This window comes from Hippocampus guttulatus, chromosome 7, assembly GCF_054856545.1.
Source record: "Hippocampus guttulatus isolate MCC_2025c chromosome 7, RoL_Hgut_1.0, whole genome shotgun sequence".
Classification (NCBI taxonomy): domain Eukaryota; kingdom Metazoa; phylum Chordata; class Actinopteri; order Syngnathiformes; family Syngnathidae; genus Hippocampus; species Hippocampus guttulatus.
The window spans coordinates 2194367-2204987 of record NC_141267.1 but is presented as its reverse complement, the minus strand read 5'-3'; the positions used below and the strand labels follow the sequence as shown (position 1 = coordinate 2204987).

General features: G+C 53.6%; 1 pseudogene across 1 annotated transcript; it reads left to right on the top strand.

The window, feature by feature from the left end:
• Positions 1-320: 320 nt before the first annotated feature.
• Positions 321-5687, top strand: LOC147201960 (spindle assembly abnormal protein 6 homolog; annotated as a pseudogene). Its single transcript, XR_015101441.1, has 14 exons — positions 321-1203; positions 1826-1905; positions 1975-2079; positions 2690-2858; positions 3038-3115; positions 3283-3390; positions 3476-3667; positions 3757-3930; positions 3994-4083; positions 4415-4594; positions 4732-4813; positions 4885-4979; positions 5069-5186; positions 5299-5687. The product of XR_015101441.1 is annotated as a spindle assembly abnormal protein 6 homolog (transcript).
• Positions 5688-10621: the final 4934 nt, after the last annotated feature.

Sequence of the window (10621 nt, the reverse complement as noted above, 5' to 3'; positions counted from 1 at the left end):
CTCAAAGACACACGTAAACATCATTTTTCTACTTTCAGCCCGACAACAGCGAGTGCTCAGCTGGCAAGAAAGAGCCCGAATGCTCCACTCCCAAGGAGTTCGCCACAACACAGTGGCGCACCCGCGGGTCTCTCCTTAGGCGGGCGATCACGCGCACTTTGCCGACAGAGCGCCGAGGAAGCAGCACGACGAAAAAGAACATCTCACCAACGAAGAAGAAATACGATTCGTTTGGGCGCTCCACCATGGAAGCGATTTTCAGCGAAGTCCTCAAAGTCGTCATTAAATGTCGACACTGCGACGAAAGGTACTCGGCAACTGTGACTCCGGACGAGACGTGACTCAACACGATGAAGTTCCGATTTCAGTTTGCCATCAGAAGCCCTTTACTGTGCCTGTTTTGGGAATGAAATCTTTGAGATGGAAGCTCATTGCCAATTGAATTGATTCGTATATTTGTCTTGATTAAATGGAAACGAATTACTAACTTCGCCGAACCGATTCTGAGAGTGCCACGTTCGAAGTCGGATTTATGCCATTCGATTTGGCCCGGTTGCGACTTCATAGCCCTCAAGGCGAATGAGGACAACAAAGACGGCTGATTTCGATCAATTGTTGTTCTGGTTCACCACAACATATTTTGACCGCCAGTGAACGTCTTCACAATTTCCTCCCTGTATAGAAAGAAAGGAATTTCACCTCATTTCATCCGTTTCGCCAAATAATTTAATGCGGGGAGATGGACGGCACGTCTTCGTGCAGTCATCACACGTCACGTTATGGTACAGTACGTGTTTTTTAAAAATCGCTGAACGAATACAATCATAAACAAATAGAGCTGAATCTACGGTGCAGAGGTGCAGGGTTCGATTGCGGCTCCGGCCTTCCTGTCTGGAGTTGTTGTGTTGTCATGGTTTCCTCCATTCCTGCCTCACAATCAGCCGAAAGAACAAGTTGGGAGCTCAAAGGAGCGTTCCCTTGCTCATACTGTAGTGCACCGAGCAACCCGTGGTGTAAAAGAGAATCCTTTCTCAAAGGCCTGACCTGGATGAATAAAGATGACATCAAAAACGGAAAAGATTGGAAAAAAAACCCCCCACAATGGTTTTATCTGTATAATGACGTATGTTTTCATTTTACAGAAAAGAACACATCCGCGTCACGATTGAGCTTTATTCGAGCACTGGTGCCATCCGCAAACGAGTGAGTATGGCCTGCGGCCTTTTTTTGCCCCTTGCAGTTTCCTGTCTTCACTCCTTCAAGTGGTCTCGCAGGCAGACATGGCCCTCTTCCGCCGCTCCGTCCGCGACCTCGGTACCCTTCCGTCATCGTCCCTCCGTCCTTATTCATATCATAATTGTCCTCCGTCCGCGTCCGTCCTCATCCTTTATGTTCTCTGACTTTACGCTAGGTGTCAATGTTGCTCTAAAAATACTATTGAGATGAACGAGCCCGTTAAGAGAAGGCAGTGTTTGGCTACTCTCTGGCTTTGTTATTTTGCCTCCCGACACCACTAGGGACGAGTAAAGGGATGAACGAAAACCCACTTCCATCCTTGCTTAATATGTCCTTTCCAAAAAAAGCTTCTCGTCCTCCGTCCCAAAATGGGCGTCCGGACAGACGGACCGTTCAGTCCAGGGACGGATTGCCCATCTCTGCTCCCAGGCATTCATGTCTGCCATCGTCACTGTGTTCTGCGGGAGTAATGATCACTGGAGATGAGTTGGGGACCCCTTCTCTGCCTCTTCTTCCCGGAGACAGGCTGAGTCAATTTGGCGGGAGGTGTCAATCAAGCGATTTGAAATCCAATTTCTCTGCTCCTCAGGATCTTCTGGTGAGACTAACCAATGACGCTGATCCACATTTTCTCTTTAGCCTCACAATATCAGAGGAAGACTTCCAAAGGTTTGCTAAAGAAGAAGTGCAATTTTCTGTGTCGGTGTGATCATCATGTTTTGATCATCTTGCATGTAGTTTGAAAGTCCAGCAGTCGCTCTTGATTGAATTCACGTCGTTCCCCGAGATGCTGACGCAGCTTCTTCGTCAATGTCAATCGGAGCAGAATTGCAGCCATCCCAGGTACGCCGCCGGCCCCTCCTCCTCCTGACGTCAACATGGATCACTTGCATTTTCTCAAACGCGATACGACATGTTTTGTCATCACGAAACACTACCCGTGTAGAACTAGGCCAAGAATGACCCTTGCTCGGGTTTTCTGTCACCCCATTTGGTACATATAAGGAGTGAAAGGGGCAAATATTTCTGTGTAAACAAGAGCCCATTTGTTGATGCTTCAAATAAGCCCCCCCCCTTTCTCAAATAAGCCAAAGAATGTGCGTTCCAAAGTTCAAGAAGAACCTTTCTGTTCCTTTGACCAGTCGCGCTATTGTAATGCTCAAGTCAACGATCCTCAGTTTGTCTTCATTTTAGGACACAAAGGATGGTGACGAGTTTCAACAGTCACACGATTCGTATCCCTCAAGCCACAAGAGGCTGTAATCATACTGTACGTGCGACGGCTTCAGTGGTTTCTTTGTAGGCAAGCGCAACATCGGCGGCCGCTGTTCCTTTTCGGAATGCGCCGGCCCGCCGTCTCTCTTTGCGGGATGGCGGGCGGCTAACCGAGCCGACAGCGTTGACGCGGCGGCGGCGGCTTTCTGTTGTTTGCTTTCTCTCTTGTGGCCCGCAGGTTCCAGCTGCTGCTGTCGTGTGACTCGCCGTCACTGGATGGCCCGGCCCAGCTGAACGTGCTGGAGAGCAGCTCCTTCAAGCACCTCAACCAGCTCTCTCTGCAGCTGGCGCAGGCCTCGGACAAGCACGTCAAGGACTACCTGGCCGCCTGTCTGGCCTCTCTCAAGGTGAGCCTACTCGAGCCGGGCCGGCTTTCAAGGGGAAATCGGGTGGGCGGGCACGCTTGCGCCAAGATCGGCTCGACGTGCGTCCGCGCCGGTTTTTGTATTTTCCTCTTTCAAATTCTTCGCGTGGGAAGCACTCGAGCAGTGACTTCGTCATCTGTAAAAAGCCTGTCGCGTTTCAGGCCGACAAAGAAGCGCTGGAGGTCAAACTGCAAACGACCGAAGATGATCTGACCAAGCGGCTCCGCGACGCCGAGCAGGTTCGTCGCTTTCCCGCCCTGTTCGAAGCGGAAAAGGCACCAAACTCCGGCGATTGACAGGCCGCTCATCAACCATCAAACCGTTCGACGGCCGTCCGTGATCTTTGTTCGGCCCCGGCGCTAAGAGAGAGTTTTGAGTTGCGTTCCCCGTTGCGATGTCTTACCAGGCGCTGTCGGAAAAGAGCACCGAGATGGAGCGTCTGCATTTAGAATGGACTCTTCAGAGGAGCTCTCTTTCCAACGAGTTGCGGTCCGAGCGGGAGAGGGCGGCCGAGGTGAGGCCCCCCCCCCCCCCGCGCCCCGAACGGGCCGGCGCCGCCGACGTCCGAGTGACGACGGCGTGGCGGCCACGTGTCCCAGTTGCAGGAGCGCCAGTGACAGGAGACGCAGCAAGTCCGCCGAGATCTGGAAAGCGCTCACCAGCGCGGCAGCCAGCAGATGCAGAGCCGCCTGGCGCAACTGGAGACCTCCTGCGGGGAGCTCGGCGACAGCAATTTCAAAAACGAGGCCGCCCTCCAGGACCTCAAGTCCAAGCTGGCGGGCGCCGAGGAGGTACGTCGACCAATAGCGGCACCGGGGTTACTTGACGATTACATGCCACTCCGGAGACCGCAGCGAAAAGTGTGCTCCGCGTGACGCAGCGGGTCGGCTCGCTGCGGCGCGACAAGGACTCCGCGGACGCCGAGCTGCATGCCAAGGAGCGGCTGGCCGAGCAGCTGCGGGCGCGCGTGGCCGCCCTGGAGCAGGAAGTCCAAGACAAGGAGTGGAAGATGAGTCGAACGCAGGAAGCGCTGACGGCGGCGCAGCAGCAGCAGGTTTGTTGCGGCCCACTCGGACACCGGCGGGCCGCGTCACGCCGCCCTCTCTTTATTCTGCAGGGATCCCTCAGGAAGAGCGTCGACGGCAAAGAAGTTCAGCTGCGACAATGTGAAACCCAGGTCGAGGTTTTGGCACCAGATGTCAAAAAGGTTGGTCCCCCCCCCCCCCTCCTTTTCTTCTTGACAGTCCCGACAGGAAATGCGCGTGGCCGCGTTAGGTAACCGCTAAGGTGGTTGTAAAAGTTGGCTCGTCACGCTAGAGCCGCGTCATCTCGATCGAGTGGATTCAGAGCTCCATCTGGTGGACAAACGGCGCAGCGGCACAATTTGGAGGAACTCCCAATGGCCGAGTGCACGGCGAGAATAATTCTCATGAAAAGAAAAGGGCCGACGTCGGATGAATCGACGGCGCCCGCGATTAAGATGCGAAGAGGCTTTGAAAGCTGCTGCCCGTTGACGTGACGTCTGGCGGCGTTGCCAGGGCAACGAGATCATCAGGAAGTTCCAGTGCGAGCTGCAAGTTCAGCTGGACAAGAGCAAAGACAAGAGCGCGGTGCTGGTGATGCAGGAGAAGATTGTGCGCGACACCTCGGCCAAGCTAGAGCGAGCCCAGCAGGAAGCGCAGGATGCTCGCCGACAGCTCGACGACAGGGACCGGCAGGTGAGCGGCGCGCGCCGGTCGCAACGTGGCTGCGCGCGGGCTCTTGTTCACGGGCCTGTTTCCTCTCGTGTCATACGTGGGCGTCGGTGTGGATTTTTGCGTTTTGGTCCATCTGCGCGTGGGTTTTTGACGGTCAGATCGCAAGTCTGAAGGAGCAGCTGGAGTCGAGCGTGAACAAGCTGTCCGACGCCAAGGAGACGTTGCAGAAGAACGAGAGAGGTGAGGAGCGTCCGTCTCGTCCCGAGCGCGCGGTGGCGTGACTCGGCGCGTGTCGCGCTTGTCGTCGTCAGTGATCGACTGGCTGAACAAGCAGCTGAATGAGAAGCAGCTGCACGAGAAGTTTCCGGAGACGTCGGAGAACGCCCCCCTGTCGGCGGGACCCCGAGTAAGCGAGAGCGTCGCCGCCGTCGTCTTTGTCGACGCCGCGTACCGGACTGAGCGCCTGACGCCTTTTGTTCTTTCCCCGCCCCGCAGGCACACTTTTCTCCGCACGCGACCGCGAGCAGACCAAACGACTTTGCCGGCGGGCTGGATGCCAGATACTTTAAGAGAGACGACGGCATCCCCGTCTCCGGCGCTCTCATTCCCAGAGGTAACTTGACACAATCGCAACGCAACACGCCGTCCCAAGCGCACGACGATGCGAGACACGTGTAGAACACGTCGCCCACGTGGATGGGCCGATTCCTCTCTTTCCTCGTCAGAGTTGCCGCCACGCCACCACGCAACAAAGCTTCAGCCTACTTTCCCAGTTGAAACGCACGCACCGCACGCTGTCGATGTTTTTGTTTGCACGCCTGCGTTCTGGTTGTTGATTGTTCATTTTGTTGTTGTACCTCTCAGTTCCTTAAATAAATCATTCCCACTTTGTCGGAATTGTTTTCGTCAGATTCGTGTGGGAGGACGCGAGAGTCTTTGCGATCGAGGGCTCGATCAATAAATCGCGTCTTTGCCAAAATGGACTCGAATTTGCACACAAACACAGTGACGAGCGGCCACGCTAATGACGGGCCGAGGTCAAGTGGCTTTCAGGCCGCCGCTAAGTCGTGGTCGGGGGTCTTGCCCGGCTTGTCTGAAATTGCAGTTTGGAATGAAGAGCGGATCAGCAGGGTAAAGGAGAAGCCTTTCACCTGTCATGTTCCGTATTCGGCAGCAGGTGGCACGCGTTCACTTCTGCCGCCTGCACACCTGCTGCCTATTTGTCAGTGATTGCACCTGCTATATCCAGGCGCTCCGGCGGTCGACTCATTGCCGGAGTATTGTATGCCATGCCACTGCTGTTGCTCATGATCATAGATATTGTTCGATACCTTTCGCGGTTAGTTATATTGTCGTTGTCCCAAGGGAATCTTTATATAATCGTTGCGGGAACTAGTACTTGTGTTAACCTATCTTCCTTGCCGTTTTTTGCAAGCGTTTTCTGTTGTCGCGTTTCTTTATCTCCTGGTTCTCGTTTTGACCAGCGTTTTCTGTTGTTTATTAGGCGGGATTTTTTGTTTATAATAAATATTGTTTTTACAAAGTCCTTGTCGGTGTCTGCTATTTCGGGGATCCGCTTATTTTCGTTTTCTCGGTTATGTACGAAGCAGTTCCCTTTTCCTGCTTCGTACGTAACGTGACAGAATACTCCGGCCACCATGGATCCTGCAGACATTGATAAGGTTTTGTCGGCTCTGTCCCGTCAAGAGCAACTTAGGAGTCAGCAGAGCCAAACCATATCAGAGCTCCGCGGCGCGGTCTCCATGCTGGCTCACAGGCTCGAGGATTACGAACCTCGCGTAAATTTTTTAGAAGGTCGGAGAACACATTACCCCGGAGGTACCCGTCCCGTCTCCTACCTTTAGTAGGGAACCGAGGCTTCCACATCCTCCACGCTATGGAGGCGAGCATGGTCAGTGCGGGCACTTCCTCCACCATTGCTCGCTCGTTTTTGACCAGCAGCCTTCCATTTATGTCAGTGATGACGCAAAGGTTGCATATGTCATGAGCTTATTGACTGGTCGGGCGGCGTCATGGGCAATTGCAGTGCGCGAAGCAAAACCGAACCTTCGGTCTTCCTTCCCCGACTTTGTGGCGGCGTTTCGTCGGGTGTTCCATCATCCTGTGCGGGGAAGAGAGGCTGAGGGTCGGCTCTTAGAGCTCCGCCAAGGAAGACAATCCGTGGCGGACAACTCGATCGAGTTTCGCATTTTGGCCGCCCAGAGTGGCTATGGCGACCGGGCGCTGTGTGGCTTGTTTCGTCGCGGGCTTAACACGGCGCTGAAGGATGAACTGGCCACCCGCGACAATAGTACCGACCTGGAGGAGTTGATTGATCTCTCTCTGCTCTTGGACAACCGCCTGAGAGAGAGAAGCCGGGAGCGCGGTGGTGGCTGGTTCCCGTTCCGGCACACAGCGGACCAGGGTGCATCCCCCGAGACAACTCGGACAGCTGGGTCCGGGGAGCACCCCAGCGACCGGAGGGCTGCCGCCAGGGAGGAGCCGATGCAGCTGGGGGGCGGAAATTCCCGACCGGAGGAGAGACGGCGCCAGTTCGAGGACCAGGCTGGTTCCAACCGCGACCTACCGAGACATCGGGCCGCTCCCTGCCCATCGGGACCTCAACCACCTACGAGCGTCGAGTACTGTGAGTCACGACCCCGCGCTGAATCTCGAGAGCCTCGGAGAGTCGACTCTCGACTGGGACGCACCAGTAGACTTGAACTCGAGGGTGAGATCTACGGGGCGTCTCGGGCGCGTCAGATCTGGGCTCTGATAGACTCCGGTTTCGATGACTGTTTTCTGGACACCGACGTTGCCTCGGAGATAGGCTGTTCGAGCGAGGAACTAGCCGAAAAGAAACGTGTTCACGATCTCGACGGACACCTTCTGGCGGTGGTAACACGGATCACGGAACCGCTGAAGCTCAGATTGTCAGGGAATCGGTGTAGAACACAGACGGTTTTATTTGATGCATTCCCGAGCCGTTCCGGTTATTCTCGGTTTACCCTGGCTCAAGACTCGGGCCGCCCGATCTTACCTCTGCTCCGGCGGGGCCAAGCGGGTGGCATCCGTTCGGTCCCGGACCTTCGTGCTGTTTGATTACCAAGTTTTTCTTCCCTTTGATCGCACACCGCGACCCCCTGGTCCTCAAAGCGATTTCCATCTCTGGCGGGGACGTCGGCACGGCGCAGCTCCGGTTCGAAACCAATTTTTTGGGGTGTAATTTTTTCACATCATATAGCCACTGAGACCAACACACAACCAGTGGCCAAAAAAAACTTTACCAGTGTAGGCAACTTAATCTGACATGTCATTTTTTAGTGAGAATTTATTTTTTTCCAGAACAACACTCACAAAATTAGATATAGGTCTACATGACTTCCAACATTGTGATGTGCACTCACAGCAGCAATACCAGTTTTCGGCCTCTCAATTCATGCACATGCTTCTCAAGACACTGCTCATGGTACCACCTTTCGCACTGGGTCTCGTCAAAAGGGGGGCGGGGGGAGAGAACCCTAACATCGCAAGATTATATGTTAGGAAATTTCAATCAGGATAACTCAAAGTTGCTTTTAAAATTCAAATTTTTTTTCTTACTTGAACCAACCCAATTTCAATGATGCATGCAAAGCATCATGAAGACAATGTCGATGCAAGATAAATTGTGTGTTCTTCCATTGTAAAAATCACTCGTTTTGTCAGAGGACCTTTTCCAGGTGGTTTTGCCATTGAGAGCATGCCACAGTGCATGGCGAGAACAAATACTACAACGTGACGGAATATCAGTCAACATTAAACTTAAAATTCACAGTGTGTAAATATGGGATTGAAATTTTATCTTGACATTTTATTTTCATCAGGGCAGTGAATAACACGAGATTTTTCGTTGTGGTACAAATCATAAAAAAATGATTTTCTAAAAGCTTTCAGAATTCATCCCTGGTATCAACACTTCATTTTCATGAAGTCGTTTGAAACAGAATATTTCTTTGTCATCATTTCTGGATGCCACAATTAAACATTTTTTGCATGGGTGATCATCATCCAATAAACCTGCTGTGGTCAGTATTTCTGATGATTGTCTTGTTCTCTTATTTTCCATCGCCAAATAATGTTCTAAAAGTGATGCACGGAATGTCTGGGGAAGGCCTTCATCAGTTCCACTGCCATCTGAAAAAAATAGCTTGTTTGTCTTGTGGGAGTGACAAAACTGTTTCGGGCGAACAATTTGAAAACACAGTTTGTACAAGGCTGCATAAAGCCGGACGATGGCTTGGTTGTGCGTTGAAGTTTTGGACCCTGCGTTGTCAACCCGCGCCACTTTCGGCCTGCCTGGCTCGGAGGAGCTCCGGCGGGGACAAACTGGCAGCATCGCTTCTATACCGGCCCGTCGCGGGCGTATTCGACCAGGTTTGTTAGCCCGTTGCTTGACACCCGCGCCCCTCCCGGCTTCCCGCAAGATCGCCCTGATCAGAGCTGCATTGCGATCCGCTAGGAGCAGCCGCGCCCGGGCCGTGTTTTGCAGCGGCATTGTACGACATTTCGCGAGGATGGGCGTGAGCTTTTCACCCACTTCGCTTGCAACCCGGGCCACGTTCGACCGACGGGCGCGGCGAAACTCCGGCGAGGTCAGGCGGGTGGCATATTTTCGTTCACAGAATGTCGCGCGGGTGTGCGTCGGAGTTTCCTGCCCTTTGTGTTAGGGTCCATCGTTTGTCCACAGTGTCGACCCTCCCTTTTGATTTTGCGCCCGGGACCTAACCGATGCTGTCGCTTGGCCCCGCAAGGGCTGCGCCGTGCCTGGCGGGCCGGCAAAGGCGAGTGTTGCAAGCGAAGAGGTGGAAGACCTCGCGCACACCAACACGACCTGCCGGGACCAAAGCTGCTGCCCGCGCGGCTCCGCCAGAGATGCACCTCGCTTTGAGGGACAGGGGGCGCGGTGTGCAATCAAAGGGAAGAAAAACTTCGGAATCAAACCGCGCGAAGGTCCGGGACCGAACCGATTCCACCCGCTTGGCCCTGCCGGAGTTGCGCGGGGCAGGTAGGGCCGAGAGTGGTGTGTGTGACAAGCGAAGCGGAGGAACAGCTCACGCCCACCCGTGACAAATTTCCGCCCGAGCCGTTTTTGCCCACGGCCGAACCGGAGTTGCTCCGCTGCGGCGCTCAGGCTGTTCCGACGAGGATGTTGGGGCGCAGCGCTGGGAGCGCCGCGGGTGTTAAGCAAAGTGTTCGGCTTCGTGAGAGATGAATAGAGGAACCACGCGCAGACACAAAAAGCACAGAAGGGTTTTATTGCCAGTAAGCGAGACATGCCGAGGTGGTCACAACTGAAAGGTTAGTCAAAATGATCAATTCGAGGAGTGCAGGAATCCTGGAGCGGTACGGCGTAGTCGACACGACAGGAAGGATCTCTGACGAAGTGACAATGGGTGGCTGTTCAGGCTGGCTTTTATGCTGCAAGTGGCAGATGAGCTAAAGACTCGCAGGTGTGTCGGGGAGGCAGGTGCACTGATTAGAGAAGCGCCCATCCCGCACTGGAAAAGGTAACAATAACTGTTAAGAAATAATGACATGTATCCTCATTTCTGTAATGATGTGTTCTTTATTTTGAACGGATCTGGCAACCCAAGAAACTGCGCCATATCCGGTCTGTGCTCGGCGCGAAATATTTTTTTTTCTTCTTCCTGTTCGATGGAGATGAGAAGCGGCTGCTCTCTGTGTAGACGGCAAATAAAACATGCCACGTGTGTGAGTCTAACAAGTAAATTCATCTCTCGTCGTTATTCTCCCAAATACATCCGACGAAGCGCACACCTCAACAGGTTATGGGCCCAGGAGACGCAGCTGATGTTTGGGAGATAAAAGAGAAGCCAGTGGGTCCAACTGTAGAGGAGCGGTGAGCTAACGTGGCTATCGCTAACCGGCTAAAAGAGCGGAGTAACGCTACAGCAAAATGGATCGAGAACGAGGAGCAGCAAGCAGGCCACTCCGACTGGCATTCGACGGAGATGAAGCTAAGTACGAAATATGGGAAACAAAAAT